Genomic DNA, 18,937 nt, shown 5'->3' on the forward strand with positions numbered 1-18,937 from the left:
CCTGGAATCCATTTAGGGCGATATACATACCCTCGTGCCCACACGTTGGCGCGCACCGAGTATTTTCCCGCACTAGGGGACACAGCACAAGGCCTGACAGGGTGAAGCAGGTGCAGTAGAGTGCGCGGTTGGCGGCCGTGCAAGAGTTCAGCAGGGCTGCGATCACCCAGAGGCATGAAGCGATAAGAACTCAGAAATTGCAGCAGAGTGTCATCTGTGGAAAAATCACTAAGGAATTTTTTCATCTGGCTTTTGAAAGTGCGGACAATGCGCTCGACCTCCCCATTCGATTGCGGATGGAAGGGCGGTGCTGTAACATGATGAATCCCTTGTCCAGTACAAAAATCAAGGAAGGCCTGTGAAGAGAACTGAGGGCCATTGTCCGTGACGATCGTGGATGGAAGACCTTCTAGCGCAAAGATTTTGGACAAAGCCAGCGTCGTCACCGCAGTGGTGGGCGACGGACATTGAACAACAAACGGAAACTACGAGAAGGCGTTAATCAACAGTAGCCAATAAGTACCGAGGAAGGGGCCGGCAAAGTCAGCGTGCACCCGTTCCCATGGCTGCGCCGGATCAGGCCACGGAGAGGGCATTGTACGAGGTGCAGCCAGTTGTGAAGCACGCTGACCACATGCAGCAACCATGTGGGCGATGTCCGAATCAATACCGGGCCAGTAAACGTGCCTGCGGGCCAGGGACTTAGTCCGAGAAATACCCCAATGGCCTTCATGCAACAGTTTGAGAACATCTTTGCGAAGAGAGGCTGGCACTGCGACCCGTGGAGATGCGCCATCCGTGGCCAGAAGAACAACACCATCACGAACAGACAGACAAAGGTGCAAGGTATGGTAGTTGCGAAGGGGATCCGATGCCCAGCCCTTGGTCCTGTCCGGCTAACCCCGTTGAACAAAACCGATCACCTGACACAAGATTGGTTCCCATGCAGTAGCCGACGTGACCTGCGAACCTGTAAGTGGAAAACCCTTGACCGCACGACGTTCTTCCTCATCAATGTGGAAACAGAGTAGTTCATCACGATCGAAAACCGGGTCTGGGCCCATCGGCAATCGCGACAATGCGTCAGCGTTGGTGTGCTGGGCCGTGGGGCGATAGTGAATCTCATAGTGAAAACGAGACAAGTATAAGGCCCAACGTTGCAGGTGGTGAGCTGCCTTATCCGGAAGCGACGCCGATGGGCTGAACAGAGAGACCAGCGGCTTGTGGTTGGTGATGAGGTGAAACTTAGAACCATACAAAAGAACGCTGAACTTTTTTAGAGCATAAATGATAGCGAGCGCCTCCTTTTCGATTTGAGAGTACCGCTGTTGCGCATCGTTGAGGGTCTTGAAAGCATAGGCGATGGGTCGTTCCGACCCATCCTCATATCGATGGGCGAGAACCGGGCCTCAGTGGAGGCCCTCGTGACAACAATGTCATCCAGGCCATACTGTGACGCGTCAGTCGCCAGAACCAAGTGCTGACCCGGACGGAATGTGGCAAGACAAATGAGCCTTCAGGAGGACAAAAGCCTGCTCACACTCGTCAGACCAACAGAAAGGGACGTTTTTGCATAACAGCTGATGCAGAGGATGAGCTACCGCCACCGCGGATGGACTGAATTTGTGATAATGAGCAATCTTGACTAGAAACGCCTGAAGTTCTTTGACCGTAGACAGCTGGGGTAGAGCGTTAATGGCCGCAACGTGCTGCCGTAGAGGACATATACCCTCACAGGACAAGTGGAAACCAAGATACACAATGGAGGGTTGGAAGAACTGTGACTTGTCCAGATTGCACCTCAACCCAGCCGAATGCAAAACCCAAAACAGGGAATGCAAATTGCGAAGGTACTCCTCAGTGGAGGCCCTCGTGACAACAATGTCATCCAGATAGTTTATGCAGCCGGGAACGGAAGCCGTGAGCTGTTGCAAAAACCGCTGAAAAATGGCCGGCGCGCTAGCGACGCCTATGGTAACTGCTGCTACTGATACAACCCACAAGGAGTGTTGATGACGAGAAATTCCTTGGAAGAAGCATCCAACGGCAACTGATGGTACGCCTCCGATAAGTCAAGTTTGGAAAAGAACTGTCCCCCAGCGAGCTTGGTAAATAACTCCTCAGGACGGGGAAGAGGATAAGTGTCAATGAGGCTCTGAGCGTTGACAGTGGCTTTAAAATCACCGCACAATCGCAGACTCCCGTTTGGTTTAGAAACCACCACGATGCCCATTCACTGGAGGTAACAGGAAGGAGAATCCCTGAAGCTGTTAACCTGTCTATCTCAGCCTTGACAGGTGCACGCAATGCCACCGGAATAGGGCGTGCTCAGAAAAACTTAGGGCGAGCTGTAGGTTTAAGAGTAATGTGGGCTTCAAAATCCTTGGCATGACCCAGACCAGCAGAGAACACGGACGAAAATTGAGAACACAATCCATCCAGCTGTTGATACGGAATGTCCTCAGATATGAGGTGCACATCATCATCAATGGAGAACCCGAACAACTGGAAAGCATCATAACTGAACAGGTTTTCAGTGCCCGCATGATCCACCACATAAAACGTGAGGGGCCTAACAACAGACTTGTAGGCAGTGGAAGCATCAAACTGGCCAATGATAGGAATTTTCTGTTTATTATAAGTTCTCAGATTTCGCGTAACTGGAGACAAGGGAGGGGAGCCCAACTCCAAATACGTGCGAGAATTAATGAGAGTTACTGCAGAGCCAGTGTCCACTTGCATGCGAATGTCTTTATCCAGAACACGAACAGTAACAAACAACTTATTTGTTTGAGAAAGCACACAGTTAACATCCATGTCCGAAGCCTCGTCCTCGTCAACAGGAACTTTAGTGGACTGACACACAGAAGCAATGTGGCCTTTTTTCCTACAGGAATTACACGTGGCCCAACGTTTTGGACACGCGGCCCTGTCATGCTGTACAAAACAACGTGGACAAGAAGGAAATGGGGAACAAACCTGGTTCTGTGGTTGCTGTTTTCGCTGCGAGCGTGGCGGCCCAATGCGACGTTGTTTACGTGAGTGAACCGCCGCCACATCTTTGTTCTCCTGTGAAACAGGCAAATTGTCCGTGTCGAAAGTTGACTGTACAGCGCCTACATCACACCGCGCGTCTATTTGCGCGCCAGCAGCGTGGGACACTTCAAAGGATTGAGCGATGCTTAGAACTTCCGACAACGACGGGTTTGGCAGTTGTAGGGCACGTTGCCGAACTTCTTTATCAGGAGCAAGCCGTAGAATAGCATCCCTAACCATTGAATCACCATAAGACTCATGATGAGTGTCCGTGACAAACTGACATTTCCTACTCAGACCGTGTAGTTCCTCCGCCCAAGCCCGGTTAGATTGATGGGGCTGTTTATGACACCGGTAGAACGCCATGCGGGCGGCAACGACGTGGGTGTTTTTTCGGTAATAGTTAGACAATAAGTCACACATTTCTTGGAAGGACAGAGAGGCAGGTTCCCGCAGAGGGCTAACTGAGATAGCAGCTGATAGATCCGTGGGGAAATCCAATACAGAAATAACGACTTACACATAGGAGCATCGACAACGCCGAGAGCCAAGAAGTGTTGCCGCATACGCTTCTCATAATCCTCCCAGTCTTCAGCGGCCTCGTCGTAAGGAGGGAAAGGAGGCGGAGAAGAGGAAGACAGACGATGAGTAAGCGACGTCGACAATGCCTGAATAGCAGCCGTCAACTGTGTTTGTTGTGCCTGAATAGCAGCCGTCAGCTGTGTTTGTTGTTCAATGAGCGCTTGCATAAGCTGTTCCATGTCTGCCCCGTCACGAACACACAAATCCACAACGCAGTGAAAATATCCAACCTCGTTGCCAAAAAGTGTTATAACCTTTAATCACCAATAATTGTGTGGATATTCAAACACACTCACTTAGAAACAATAGCTGGTTACATGATAACAACTCAGTATCTCTTTTCGACTGCCGTGCCGTGACGTGCGGCCGGTGCCATTCGTAGCTAGCTGGTGCTCCCGCGCTCAGCAGAGTTGCGAAGCGCCTCTATCGCTGTTTGCGCGTACTGTCGTGGCGGCACTGTAAATGTCATGGCACTGTCACAACAAAAACTGTGTGCTGGACTGAGACCTGAACTCGGGACCTTTGCCTTTCACAGGCAAGTGCTCCACCATCTTAGCTACCAAAGGCAATGGTCCTGAGTTTGGGCCTCAGTCTAGCACATAGTTTTAATCTGCCAGGAAGTTTCATACGATCAGTTGACTGTTATACAGAATACCGCATGGAGGACATAGAAGTAGGTATCTGTGGCATAGAGAAGCAACTGAAAGGGTTGAAAACAAATAAGTCACCAGGTCCGGATGGGAACTCTAGTTAAGTTTTACAGAGAGTACTCTGCGGCATTGGTCCCTAACCTAGCTTGCATTTATTGTGAATCTCTCACCCAGAGCCAAGAGTATTGGTGGCTCCTGTCTATAAGGAAGGTAAAAGAATGGACCCACATAATTACAGATCAATATCCTTAAGTTCAGTTTGCTGCAGAATTCTTGAATACATTCTGAGTTCAAATATAATAAGAAAGATAGAAAAGCTTCAGTCCACAAATCACGACAGATTTAGGAAGTGTCACTTGTAAGAAATGCAAATTGCCATTTTTTTCACATATCTTAAAAACAATGGCTGGAGGGCAACAGGCAGATACTGTATTCTTCGAGTTCCAGAAAGCATTTGACACATTGCCCCACTACAGATTGTTGACAAAGGCCGAGCATATGATTTAGGTTCCCAGATATGTGAGTGACTTGAAGACTTTTTAAGTAATAGTATCCAGTATGTTGTTCTCAACAGTGACTGTTGATCAGAGACAAGGGTATTATCAGGAGTGCCCCAGGGAAATGTGATAGGACTGCCCTTATTCTCTATATACATAAGTGATCTGGCAGACAGGGTTAGCAGCAATGTAAAGCTGTTTGCTGATGATGCTGTGGTGTTGAGTGACTGTACAAGTACACAAGATGACTTACAAAGAATTTCTAGCTGGTGAGATGAATGGCAGCTTGCTCTAAATGTAGAGAAGGCTTAATTTCAGCCAGGATGAGTCAAAAATGACATTCTGGCTCCTCCTAGGAGTGTTTTTTTACTTACTGGAACAAGATGGCACCACTGATTTATAATAGTACATATGTATTAAATTGCAATGTAACAATAATTTGTTACCATGCTTGAACTGATGAACATGACAATAGGTGACTTATCACAATGCAGTGGGCAGTGGAATGTGGTGAAATACTTTGATCTCGATGGGCCAGGAATATCTTCATTGTTCATTATTAAATGCTTTATTAATTAATACTGCACACATGTTCACTGGGTGGCTACAGTGCAACTGCTTGAATTTTGTGGCTGGCAGTAGTTTAAAAAGTGATGTTATAGTCAGGAAGACTAACTGACTTGTTCTGATATGTATCAAGCAGAACTAGGGGAAAAAAGTGACACTGCTGCAGTGACAGACTGTAACACCTGTTGTTTGTATTAAATCTTATCGTTTTATTGTTTTGATTATAAGAAATTAAGTTTTAAAAAACCTGATTTTTCAGAACAGTGTTTTGTAAAAAAAAAAAAAAAGGATCTCTCATTGTAAGTTTTATCACAAGTTTTCAAAAACAAAACTTGTAGCTTTGGAGGATGGAGTGGGGAGGGGGGGGGGCGGCATATTATATAGTTAAAGAGTTGCCAGAAATTAACCACTTAAATAACTTGATTGGTTTTCATATTTATCACTTTTCATTACAACACAATGACCAGCTTGTTGATAAGATTTCAAATAAAATGTTAACTACAGTTAGACATGCCCAATTAATAAAGAGGCATTCTGGCAGTGGTGATGTTTTTACAGCGCACTTTCATAGGGAAATTCTTACTGCTGAATACCACAAAGTTGGTTTTGATTACATAATCATTAAACACAAATTTTTTGATAACTGATGGCAATACACATATGTTCATGTTACTGTGTGCTAGTCATTGAGATTTACATTTGGAACTTTACATATTAATGAATTTTTACACTGAGATGTGCACTGGATAACAGCTGAGCTTGTCAGGCTACCGACTTATTGTCTAACAGCAGTATATATAGACATTCAAAAGAATTATTAGTGAAATAAATAATTACATTTTACTTTATAATAATACAAGGGACAAATTTAGGAATGGTGTGATCCTCTTGAATCAGTTAATAATTTTGTTTAGTTGTGGGACGGGTTAGATAGCTAAAAAGGTAATAAGACAACAGAAAATCCAGGGTGGAATAATGACAATATTACGAAAAGGATAGATTGCTACTCACCATATAGAGGAAATGTTGAGTCACAGACAGATACAACAAATATGCTACTAAATATGCTTGATTTCTGCCAAAAGGCCAAAAGTATGCAACACACACCCGATCACACAAACATGACTTGCACACATATGACCATTGTCTCTGGCCACTGAGGCCAGACTACGAGCAACTGCACACGATAGGAAAAGCATTATCAGTGGTGGGGATAAGGAGGAGGCTGGGGTGGGGAAAGGAAGGGATACCAGAGCAGAGTAGGGGTGGGAGACGGTAAAGTGCTGCTTGTAGGAGCATGCAGGGATGTGGTGAGGTCATGGTAGGTCAGTAGGTGCATTGGGATGTCAGATAAGGTGGGGTGGTGACCAGGGTGGTTAATGAAACATAGGATGTATTGAAGGGAGACATCCCACCTGTGCAATTCCAAAAAAGCAGTGTTGGTAAGAGGGATTCAGCTGGCACAGGATGTGAAGCAGTCATTGAAGTGAAGGCAAGTTGTTTTGGGCAGCATCCTCAGCAACAGGGTGGTACAGCTGTTTCGTGACCACAGTCGCAGTTTGTCATTGGCCATTCATGTGAGCAGATGGTATATTAGTATTGTGCCCATGTAGAATGCAGCACAGTCACTGCAGCTTGACTTGTAGATCTCATGATTGCTTTCACAGATAGCCCTGCCTTTGATGGGATAGGTGATGCTTGTGACAGGATTGAAGTGGGCGGTGGTGACAGGAGGATGTATTGTTCAGGTCTTGCATGTATGTGTATTACAGGCAGATGAGCCATGAGACAAAGGATTTGGAGCAGGGGTGGAGTAAGGATGGATGAGGATACTGCACAGGTTTGGTGGGCAGCAGGATACCACTGTGGAAGGGGTGAGGAGGATAGTGGGTAAGTTATTGTTAATTTCGGGACATGGAAAAAGGTAGTCAAAGCATTAGCGGATGATGTGATTCAGTTTCTCCAGTCCTGGTTGGTATTAAGTAATGAGGGGAATGCCCCTTTGTGGTTAGACGATGGGGATCTGGGATGTGGCTGGTTGCACAAGGTTATTATGGTCTGTGAAGACCTCAGTGAGATCCTTCTTATATTTGGAGAGGGACTGCTCATCACTAAAGATTTTATGGCCATATCTAGGTCATATGGAAGTGATTTCCTGATATGGAATGAGTGGCAGCTGTCGAAGTGGAGGTATTGCTGATGGTTGGTAGGTTTGATATGGATGGAGTACTGATGTAGTCACTTTTGAAGTGGAGGTCAGCATCGAAGAAGGTATTTTGTTGGGTTGGGGACGACCAGGTGAAGTGAATGGGGGAGGTGTTGAGGCCATCCGTATCATTGAGACATCACACACACTCATGCAAATTCAGCTCACATACACATGGCCAGTCTTTGGCAGCTGAGGCTAGACTCCAGTCCGGCTCCAGTTTCTAGAGACTATGGTTGTGTGTGTGTGTGTGTGTGTGTGTGTGTGTGTGTGTGTGTGTGTGTGTGTGTTTTGTCAAAGGCCTTGTTGGCCAAAACTTAACTTCCCACCAGTTTTTTTGTTGTGCCTTTCTGTGACAGCATCTCTGCTATTTAGTGAGTAGCAACTATCCTACTCATAGAATTCTATTTACAAGAAATAAAGTATCAGGAAATGTCATAAGTAGTATTTTTATCAACAGATAAGTGGAAAGAACCACCACAGTACACTGGTAAATCAGGATATGAATACATTCAACACACTTTAATGAATACTGTACTCTACATTTCATGACTTAGAATCCATACCTCTGTTATTATTATCGTCACCATTTTCTTCACCATATTACATTTTCAAAGTGATGCAAATATTGCCATCTTACTTTAAATGTTCAATAATATAAATTTTTGCACTTGACAAAAAAAGAAACAGCACATAGTACTCTTTGAATGTAATATCAGTGAGTCACAGTTGGTATCAGTAAGCCAGTATAAATACCTGGACTAACACTTAATAGGGTCATGAAACGAATGATCAACTAAGCTGTCATGAATTTATTAGTAGAATACTATGCAAATACAATCAGTCTATGAAGAAAACTGTTTACAAATCACTTGTATGATCCATCTGGGGATATTGCTCAAGTGTGTAGCATTCATATCAAATCGGATTAAGAGGCTATATTAAATGTATACAGTGTAAACATTAGTAAAACTGACAAACTGCAAGGACAGATTTCTGACTGCAAATGGAAGAAAAAAGGTCCGGAACTACATCATTGCCGCTGTAGATGGTGACCTCTTACCATGTGCTGTGTGTTACCTGTGTGTTTCAGGCTGTATGATTGACACAGCATACTGTAAGTAGCAGAATGGTCTGGTATTCATCTCGGGGACAAGTGAAGATGGTGTTTATGTCAGAAGCACATGGAAACAGGCAAGAGGTAGCACGGCTATACTTAAACAAGTACCCTCACAGTCGGTAACTGCATTACACAACATTTCAAGTCCTTTTTGGGAATTCATGGATCACAGGTTTTTTCAGTCAGACAAATGTGCAAGGAGGCAGCAGACTATGCGTGCATCAGATTTGGAGGACTAGGTTCTATAGGATGTTGAGATGAACTGTGTACAAGCTCCAGGCAGTGGCTTGCCAACATGGTGTACACCAAAGTACAATTATGTGTATCCTACATAACAACCAGATACATTGCATCCCATGGAGGCCACTTTGAATACTTGTTATGATATGGAAGCGACGTGGCTCTGTACTGTGTTTTGGGACAATTTGTTGTCATTGCATGCACACCATCCATTTCTGCACACATGTTCACAGGACTTTTTTTCCCTCCATTTCCAGTCATGAATCCATACCTGCAGCTTGTCAATTTTATTGACGTTCACCTTGTGTAAAGGAGGGCAGTATAGATTGTCGCAGGTTTGTCTGACCTACAGGACAGTGTCAAAGAAATGTTGAAAGAACTGGCAGACCGTTGAAAATAGACAAAACCTATCCTGAGAAACTCCCTTAAAAAAGTTTCGAGAACCAGCTTAAAATAATGGCTCTATAAATATACTACATATTGGTCCCATAGGGATCATGAGGACAAGATTGGATTAATTACAAAAGCATAGAAGTGTTTAAAGAATCATTCACTGCAAAGTCCATACGGGAATGGGACAGGAAAAAGCCTGATAACTGTTAGTGCAGTGTATCCTCTGCCATGCACCTCAGTGATTTGCAGACTATAGATGTAGATGTAGATCTTCTCACAATTTTCCTCTGTATAATATAATAAATATAATAATAATAATAATAATAATCATCTTCTTCTTCTTCTTCTTCTTCATCTTCCCAGGGCCCTAACACATAATAATACATCAAATATACTTATATCAAGCTATATTCTTCCTTTCTCAGTTATCTAAGAGTGTCATGCAATAAGTACATAAATATCAGCAATGTAACCATCTTCTATAGAAAACTACACATATTACTACTCCAATACATCCAACTTTATTGTTATCTGACCATGACAAGAATGTTCAGAGCTTACCAAATTTAAAGATTTTCATTTTCACACTATGTGGTCATACTTGAAACAACACTTTTTTCCAGTTGTACAGTTATTTTCTAAATATTAAAGTGATACTTCTGAAGAAGTGCTACTATGACATATTCTTACACCACTCTTAAACCTCTGTTCTTTTCCCATAAGGATTGACTCTCATTACTGACGTAATTTATGAACTTTCTGTAGAAACTAGAGTTCTGAGTTTCCATCTTCTCTCATCAAGTAATTCAACATAAATCTTGCATTATGGGGTACATCATAAAATAATGAAGTCAAAAATCCCAAATATGTGCCACGTGAGCTGCCAAGATACACAAAATATTATCAAAGTTCTACGATTTGTCACTTGAAATAAGAAATATAATAAGAAAATTGTCCATGAATAACTGACATTGTAAACATTTCATAAAGCTAATGTTATTAATTTATCTTACTTAATCAATGTATATGATGTGTTTTCCATGTGGCTTAGATTTTCTTCTTCTCTTTTCCCATTGAAGAGAACACTCTAGGGGTCTGATGGGCAATGTAATGAGTAGTTTAGTCATTCATAATAAATTTGAAAAGCCTACACAATGTAATAGAAAACAGCATGTGATATGTAACTAAATGAACTACTGAAAATTGTACTAAAAAAAAACTACAGTAAAATATAAATTTCACATATCACTACTTCCTAAAATCCACCACACAGGGTGGTAATACTCAATCAGTATCATACATTGGTATTGATTCCCTGAAACATTTTCTAAGTTGAGATAATTTATGTATTCTTCCACAACAGATTTGAGATGAATAATCTAATATATCTGACACGTTTGTTACTTACATCTGCTGTTTGTTGACATCTGTCCTAGGTTTTAATCTACTTTCTGACCCTTATTGCCATATTGAAAAAGTATGCATTTTGTTGCATCTTAAACATTTTTGTGTACAAAAATGTTCGCAATTTTCAGAATGTACATGGTAAGTTTGTTAGTGTACTTTTGTGGTCAACACAATTTCTGATGACGTCAATCTAAATTTATTATGCTAAACCCGATCCATTTGTGTATTTTGTAAAATTTACAAACTCTGTTGCAATCATTTTACCAAAAACACTTTTCTCTAGTCCTCAATTATCACCATGACTCTGGTTGCTTTAAGTATTATTGCAGATGGTGCTATTTACTTTTTCATCACCAGACAATTGGCTTGACTGCTGGTTGAGTGCAGCCCTTCTATCTCTTTGGTACTAATATGAGAAGTATTGCAGAAACTTCAAGAAAGAACTAAAGGGCACAACATAAAGCATTTGCACGATGTAGTTGCTATAACAAGACACATGTATTTTATTTTATGACACCAACCAAAGTCATAGATATAGTACACAGCAGAGAGATTAATATAAATATTTCACTTCAACAGGAAGGGGTGATGAGTCCTGCGTCCCAGCCACCTATTGTTCCTGGGAAAGATCTCTGTGCTCATTTTGACAGGAAGCAGAGTGGACACAGGGCTGTCCTGGTGAGGCTGAAATGAGCAAACATTACCCCTCACCAAATCTGGGACTGAATCTGGGCCTCTGGGACTAGGGTCAGTTGCTCCTCCCAACATGCCACTAAGACTCTTTCTGATCCAGTAACATGCTTAATTTTTAGTCAAACAGACTTTGAGACACATCCCATCTGGTCAACCTGCAGTGATACAACTTGTATTCTTGTGAGTAGCTTGTGGGCTTGTGATCTGAATCCACAATTCTTCTAAGTCCTGACAATTAATTTTTAAATTTAGTTATTGTTCAATGTACAGCTATCAGTTATTTTATAGTTAAACTGGAAGTTCTCTCGTGCTTTTGTAGATACTACTAAACTAAACTAAAACTAACTAAACTCTTTCCGAACAGACCATGAAGGCCCAATGGTACCGACTGTCTGCCATGTCATCCTCAGCCCACAGGTGCCACTGGATGTGGATATGGAGGGGCATGTGTTCAGCACACTGCTCTCCCGGCCGTATGTCAGTTTCCAAGATCGGAGCCACTACTTCTCATTCAAGTAGCCCCTCAATTTGCCTCACAAGGGCTGAGTGCACCCTGCTCGCCAACAGTGCTCGGCAGACCAGATGGTCACCCATCCAAGTGCTAGCCCAGCCCAACAGTACTTAACTTCAGGTATCTGACGGGAACCGGTGTTACCACTGCGGCAAGACCGTTGGCTTGTAGATAATACTAGCAAAAGCAATTGACATGTGTTTGTTTACCTTTCCCATCCACAGTTTTTATTTGAAATAAGTATGCACGGAGTCCGTGATCATTGACATTACAAGATAAATAAAATGGTAAGGATGAATCTTGTCTGTAAATAATGGTGCAATAACATACTGGGTTTTTGTAGAATTTAGAGTTTCCTGACAATCTTGGCCCCTTACCCAAATCAAATTCTTTTTCAACATGTTACACACACACAGTGCATTCGTAGTTTGACTACCAACATACTTTCTATGGAATCTAGACATATGAAAGAAAAGGATTTTAGGTGTTCCTTATTTCTAGATTTTGGAATTTGGTCAGTGGCTTTGATTTCATCAGTTTGGCAATGTATGCTTTTGTTTAATTCGTTGCCCCAAAAATTTTAATTAATTGATCACAAATGTGAATCTTCCCAGTTTCATGGTCATTCCTCCTGATACAATTTAGAAAACACTAATTTTATTAACAAATAATGCTAATCCCAACTCTGACTGCAAAGCAAAATGTCATCCAGATGCACAGCCAGAAAAAATGTCAGTTTTGATCCAGTGATGGCATTCTCAGCTGGGGGATAGTAGACGTACTGATAATGGTTTCAGCATTGTTCCCCAACGGATAGCATAGTGGCATAGCAACCAAAGTGCCATACGTGTCTACCCTTAAATAGGGAATGCTTGTAGTCACAAGGCTCAGTGTTTTGCAAACATGTGAAGCAAGCCTGCATCCATGCCATGGAGACACACTCATGCTTCCTACAGCCAACTGAGCAAGTTTGAAAGGATGGTCCATTTGGAGAATTGTCACACAGGTTGGATCTGCTGTGTCAGTTGTGCACTGATACTGATATCAGTGGTCACGTGAACATTCTCACACCTGTAGATGAGGTTCTGCTTGTCCATGCACCAAATATGCCCTGCAGGATCATCAGATTGTAAGGGCAGCCCGGGCAGTTCGTACAGCTACCACAGCACAGATAAGAGGGCTTGTCAGCACAGACATGTCAACACGAACTTTTGTGAAGTGGTTCTTAGCAGCAAGACCATGAGCACACACACCTCTAGCCTCATGCCACAACATCAACATACATGGCTCAACTGGTGATGTCAGAGGATCACTAGGAAAATGGAATGGTATGCTGTGGTTTTCAGCAATGAAAATAGATTTGTCTGCACTTAAGTGATGGTCATTTGCATGTTCGACATAGACAAAGTAAGTGCTGTCTTGTAGAGTGCATTCATCCAATACACGCTTGGCTCTGCTCCAGGCCTTATGGTATGGGGTGCAATAAGCCACAACTATCGTTCACATTTGGTGTTTCGGGATGGGGTGCTAACCAGCACTTGGTATGTGCAGAATGTTGTTAGACCAGTTCTCTTGCTATTCTTGCAACAGGAAGGTGATGTGTTATTCCAACAGCATCATGCTTGCCCACACACTGCTTGTGAAGCACAGTGTGCTCTGCAAGACATGCTGCTACTTCCCTGACCAACACAGCCTCCAGACATATGTACAATCAAGCATGTGTGGGTTATGATGGGATGAACAGTGACTCATGTGACACATCAACCAACAACTTCAACAGAATTACTTAAAGAGCTTGAGCAGACATGGCATATTGTATCCCAGGACAGTATTCACCATCTGTACGATCAACTAGCTGCCAGAGTCGGGCCTACATTGCCACCTGTGGAGGCTACACCATTTACTAATATAGGTGTTTAGGCATGAGTTAATACCTGGTACCTCAGAACTCTGCCACAGAAATATTTAAGCCAAAGGACACAGTGCACTACTGATAACTTACCATTCTCCAAAAATGCAATTTTTTGTGAGATACTGGAACATGTGGAACTTGATGAGGTTCAGAAGTTATATTTAAACTGGTCATCAACTTAGTTCACTCAAACTTATGTAACAACAAGGTGATTATTTTATTTATGAATACATTTGTTCAAATGTCGTGAATCCGAAACAAGTCTCAAACCCCCTTCACATTTTGCCACAACTATCAAATAATTATAATAATCAACTGCTGCTTCCCTCAACTATGTTATATCTTTGCATATTTTGTAATTCCTTTTCAACAGCTGGTCTTTTTGCAGTTAGTGCATTATATGGTTTTAAAAAATCCTTGAGAGATTTCAGTCTTAGTACACACTAAGAATTTCTAACACTTCCTTGAATATCACTGAATACATCTCCGTAGTCCAAAACAAAGTCTGTAGTTCATTTTGTCATTCATTATTTAAATCTATAGTTTCTAATGCTTTCTTCTCAATAGCTTTCGTTAACTCTTCCGTTTCAACTTCTAATTCTGAACTATCTTCTACTATAGGATTTCTATCTTTCAGAAATGACAACATTTTCCCCCAAGAATCCTCTTCCCTCCCTTTTGAATTTTATTTGAATTTATTCTCCTTTGTGTCTATTATGCATTATCTTTTTCTCCTTCGAGTCTAAAACTGCATTAACTTAATGTAACAAGCCCATTTCCAAAATAAACTGTGTTCTGAAATTACCACATAACTATGGTCAAATTCACTTTCAAATGGCATTAATGTTTGCTTCCCTGCCACTGGCATTTCAGTGTTCTTCTTATTTTGCCTAATATAATTATTTAGAGCTTCTGGTATTCTTGAAATATGGCTACATAAATGAATTATTGCTTTTGTTTCTCAGCACCCTGTTTCTACCAAGATGTTTTTTTTTTTTTTACTTCATCACCTGTTGTTGCATCAATGTCTTCATCTAGTAAATCATTTCCAAATTCACTGAATTGTGTAACTTCGCTGTTTTGAATACCATTGTTCCTTATAGCATTTGTTACTTACCTCCATCATCCAGTTAATATTTAACTAGGAATGCTACTATGACTTACACAATTATGATCATTACTGAAGTCACCAAACAACATGGTCAAATCTTCTTTCATTCCTACCTTTGTCTTATATGATTCATAGGTTTCATTATAATTTTCCTTCTGCCAGTCAGGGTAAATTTTTTGGACAAAATTGCTAATATTTCCAAATTCAGTCATTAAGTAGACCTGTCACAGAATTCTACAAATTTTATACAAAAAACTCTTCTTACTAATCTTATGCCTTCAAATTAAATACTGATTAGAAAACTTAGTAACATACTTCCTCCCAAATACTTACATTTACTAAGCTATGAGTGTCAGTTGTCTTTGTACATATGATAGATTCTGTCATTTCTTTCTCTTTGTCATTCACATTTTCACTACATCTGATGACGCAATGAGAAAGATGTTGTCAACATATTCCAATTAGAAAAAATTCTTTTAACTCTGCCAAATAATCTACATCTTCATTCTGATTTATTCAATTACTCTCAATCCCTCCTTCATACAGAACATAACTTATTACAGCTACTAACTCATATTTCATCTGTCATGTTTTATCACACTGATCATGTTCCACTACCTCCTCACTTTGAGAAAAGATCTCAAAAATGTATATCACCCCAGTCTCTTTATAACTCCTGGATTTTCTGGTCTCTTTATACTTTTCTTCTACATTGATATTGTAAAAGTTGACTAGATCCTCTTCTTGTATTACTACTTTACTTGGCTCTTCAGCCCAGTTTTGCCACAAATTACTCCAAAACTCTTGATCTAATTTTATTAATCTAGTGTTTTATGTTCTTACCCTTCTACTGTTATAGTGATTATTTTGGTTTGAATATTTGCCACAGTTAGTGGTCCATATATTAAAATTATTATTCCTCACTCTCGCATTGTGGACCTTCAATTGGAGCGACCCTTAGCTTACCAGCTCAGTAATTCTAGCACCTCGACTTAAATTCTGAGGTGGATGCTGATTATGCTTCCAGTTTATGTTGCCTCTTTGATTTTGTGTTATGTTGTCTCCCTTTGTTATTAGCATAATGTTTTGGTGGACTCCTTTCCTGATTGCTGTAATTATTCCCCTCAATCCTCCCATGGTAGATACTAGTGCCCGAATTTCCATTCAAACCTTCCTGTGTGAAATGACTTTGTCAAAAACCCTGCATATTTCTTTCAAAAAGCCCTACTGAACTTGTCTACATATTTTAGAAATTATGCAGCTGATTCATCTGGCCCTATACACTAAACCCATACAATACTTTCAGATAATCTTCTCTTCAATGCATCAGTTTTAGTCAGCTTGTCAAAATGCTATCTCAACTGGACAGTTTTCTTCAGTTTGTTTTAGACAATTCTTTCATCCCCTTCCATGTCCCTTGTAACTTGATGCATTGGGGGATTGGCTTTTAATTCTGGCCTGTTCTTATTGTGACCAAAATTTGTTAAGGAAACTCTTTTTCAGTTTGTTGATATGTTAAAACTTGTATAAAGTGTGATTTACCCAGAATAGCACATCCCTACCAAGACAGCTTTTCATAGTATAATTTTAGGATTGTCAATAATATCATAAATGAAATTATCTTAGGGTGTCATAAGAAATCAAAAGGATGCACCTTGCTATCTCCAGGACAACTTTCCACTGGAATGTTGGACAGTACATTCCAACCTGTACTTATCAAAAATAAGTAAATAAAAATGAATTTGTAGCAACACATCCAGTAAATTATTCTCCAAAATTGAAACTGTTCTTTCATTGTTATCTTTTTCACAATGATGTTTTGAATTCCAATAGCTTTATCATTTTCATTACAAAATTTTGCCTCACAGCTACTGATAATGGATTCAACTTCATTACACAAATTAAGGTCCACATTTGAAATTTTACCTTGTATTTCAGCTTCCAAATCAGTTAGTTATTGATCAAAAATTTGAACCCTGGATTCTGTGTTGGTGACTTTATAAATTTTTGCAGTTTTTAAATTTACATTTTTAGCCTGATCACTTCATTTATTTTTTTACAGCAGTGATTTGCGTACTCAGGTCTTCCACGAATATCAGAGTTTGATTCCCTATTTCATACTTGGTCATGTCAGTTTCCGATAATCTAGTTTCCTAATCGACTTCTTAGAACATGGTTGCTTTCAGAAATTTGATTATTCCACAAATTTGCTTTGATAAATCACTTTTTATAGCATTACTGTTTTCCAGTCTCGGCTTGGTCACATCCCTTAAAATATTATAACAATAGTTTATTTCATGAATCTGTAGAATTTACAATGCCTTTATGTAGTCCTAGTCCTGAATGGTCCCCTTCCAGTAAGTCTAGTACTGAACCACTTTTCTCTTCCCCAAATGGTATTTGCAGTGTTTTAATAATAATTGCAGTTGTAAAATATTAAGATTCAGTCCAATCAGACAAAAGAACTGTTCAGTACTAATTTTTGATTTGAAGTTTTAGATTCCATTTTACTTTTGAAGTATGCAATACTTGGAGCAAGGGCAGGGAGTTACAGCAACTGAAACAAAAGCTAAAAAAGTTGTTGTATAGAAATACTATTATTCCTGAGAAGAATTTCTGTATGACAATGTGAAAATCTGAACAAGAAAGCAAATGATTGTTAACTAAGCTTAGCAGTTTTATGTCAAATAAATGACTGTAATAATTATGTTTTTTAAATATTAATGCTATTGTTATATACTGTCTCTGTAACAAATTTGAATTACAGTTGCAGTGTTGACATGTCCCCTGTACATTAAATGTCTTATTTAAATGTGTATGTTATCAGACAATAAAAACTCTTATTCTGATTCTGCTTTCTGAGTAAACGCATGATACGTTGGAGCATTTTCAGCAATGGTAGTTTTCTTAAGTGTTTTTAATTAATGACAATATTTTGTCAATTGCCACAAGAAAAAAAATTCCAGGAAGTTGTGTAATTCTTGTAATTTCACTTAAGACAGAGAAATGAGTAGAAACATAACTTTTCAGATAAATGTTTCTCAAAAACATTGTCACTTTCCACCATTTAACATGCCTGAATCTTACCAAATATCATGTAAACATGCAAAATCTTTACATTTTATGTAAGATGTTGCAGATCAAAATTTATTAACTTACCTTTTGATCATGAATATGTAGTTGGCTTTACAATAATCATTTATATTTAATGTAAAATCAGGTAACTCCCAAATCTAAACAATGTTCTGAAACCATCTGTTTTTTAATTATATATTGTCACTATTTCAGTTCTTTGACTTTTCCACATATGAAAACATGTTTCTGTCTAAATTATAATTGTAATAAATCAGATATAAGTAAAATGACTGTAACCACACCAGAAGTATCGATAATGCAATGGCTGGCATCCATGTGTTACAAACAGTAGTCAAATGTGCCCGACAACACAGTAAATGCATAATACAGTTCAGTTTGCAATTCATAATTGAGTTATTTCATAAATGCTCAATATGTATGCCTTTTGTTATTTATGCTTCATAAAAATTGTTGTTATTATGAGGGCTGATGTTTCACTTCTGAAAGTTACTGCAGAAAAAAATAAAAATGAATGTGCAAGATACGTGCTTTAATCAAAACTAGGTGAAGAACCTGGATCATTAATGAGATGAAGATGACAGCAAAGTGACCATAGACAATTACCTACAGATAAGTTTTGTTAAATATTTCTTAAATTATGAGTTCCTTAAATATTTAACCATAATGCAATATTAGCAGTAACATCTTTAGAAATGCATTCTGGTCTAAGCTGCCACAGATGGCGGTAATGTGTGCTTGTGGTATGCTTGCTTGAGTGTATGTGATTCTTTTTCTGGTGAAGGCTGTAGCTGAAAGCTGTAAGTGTCTTTTGATTGTGCCTGTCTGCAGCTTAACGTGTCATCTTTATGGTAAGCAACAATTTATCTTTTCTTTCCTTTATTGATACTCCGACCTGGAGAGTCCACTGTTTAATGGA

The 18,937-nt window shown here is 40.1% G+C and overlaps 1 protein-coding gene and 1 pseudogene across 1 annotated transcript in view; one reads left to right on the forward strand and one right to left on the reverse strand.

Annotated features, from left to right (window-relative positions):
* LOC124622700 (modular serine protease-like) overlaps positions 1 to 18,937 on the forward strand; it is a 215,842-nt gene that overhangs the window by 62,489 nt on the left and 134,416 nt on the right. The gene's annotated exons all lie outside the window — the stretch shown is intronic.
* Positions 11,950 to 12,067, reverse strand: LOC124623494 (annotated as a pseudogene).

Source organism: Schistocerca americana, chromosome 7 (genome assembly GCF_021461395.2).
Source record: "Schistocerca americana isolate TAMUIC-IGC-003095 chromosome 7, iqSchAmer2.1, whole genome shotgun sequence".
Classification (NCBI taxonomy): domain Eukaryota; kingdom Metazoa; phylum Arthropoda; class Insecta; order Orthoptera; family Acrididae; genus Schistocerca; species Schistocerca americana.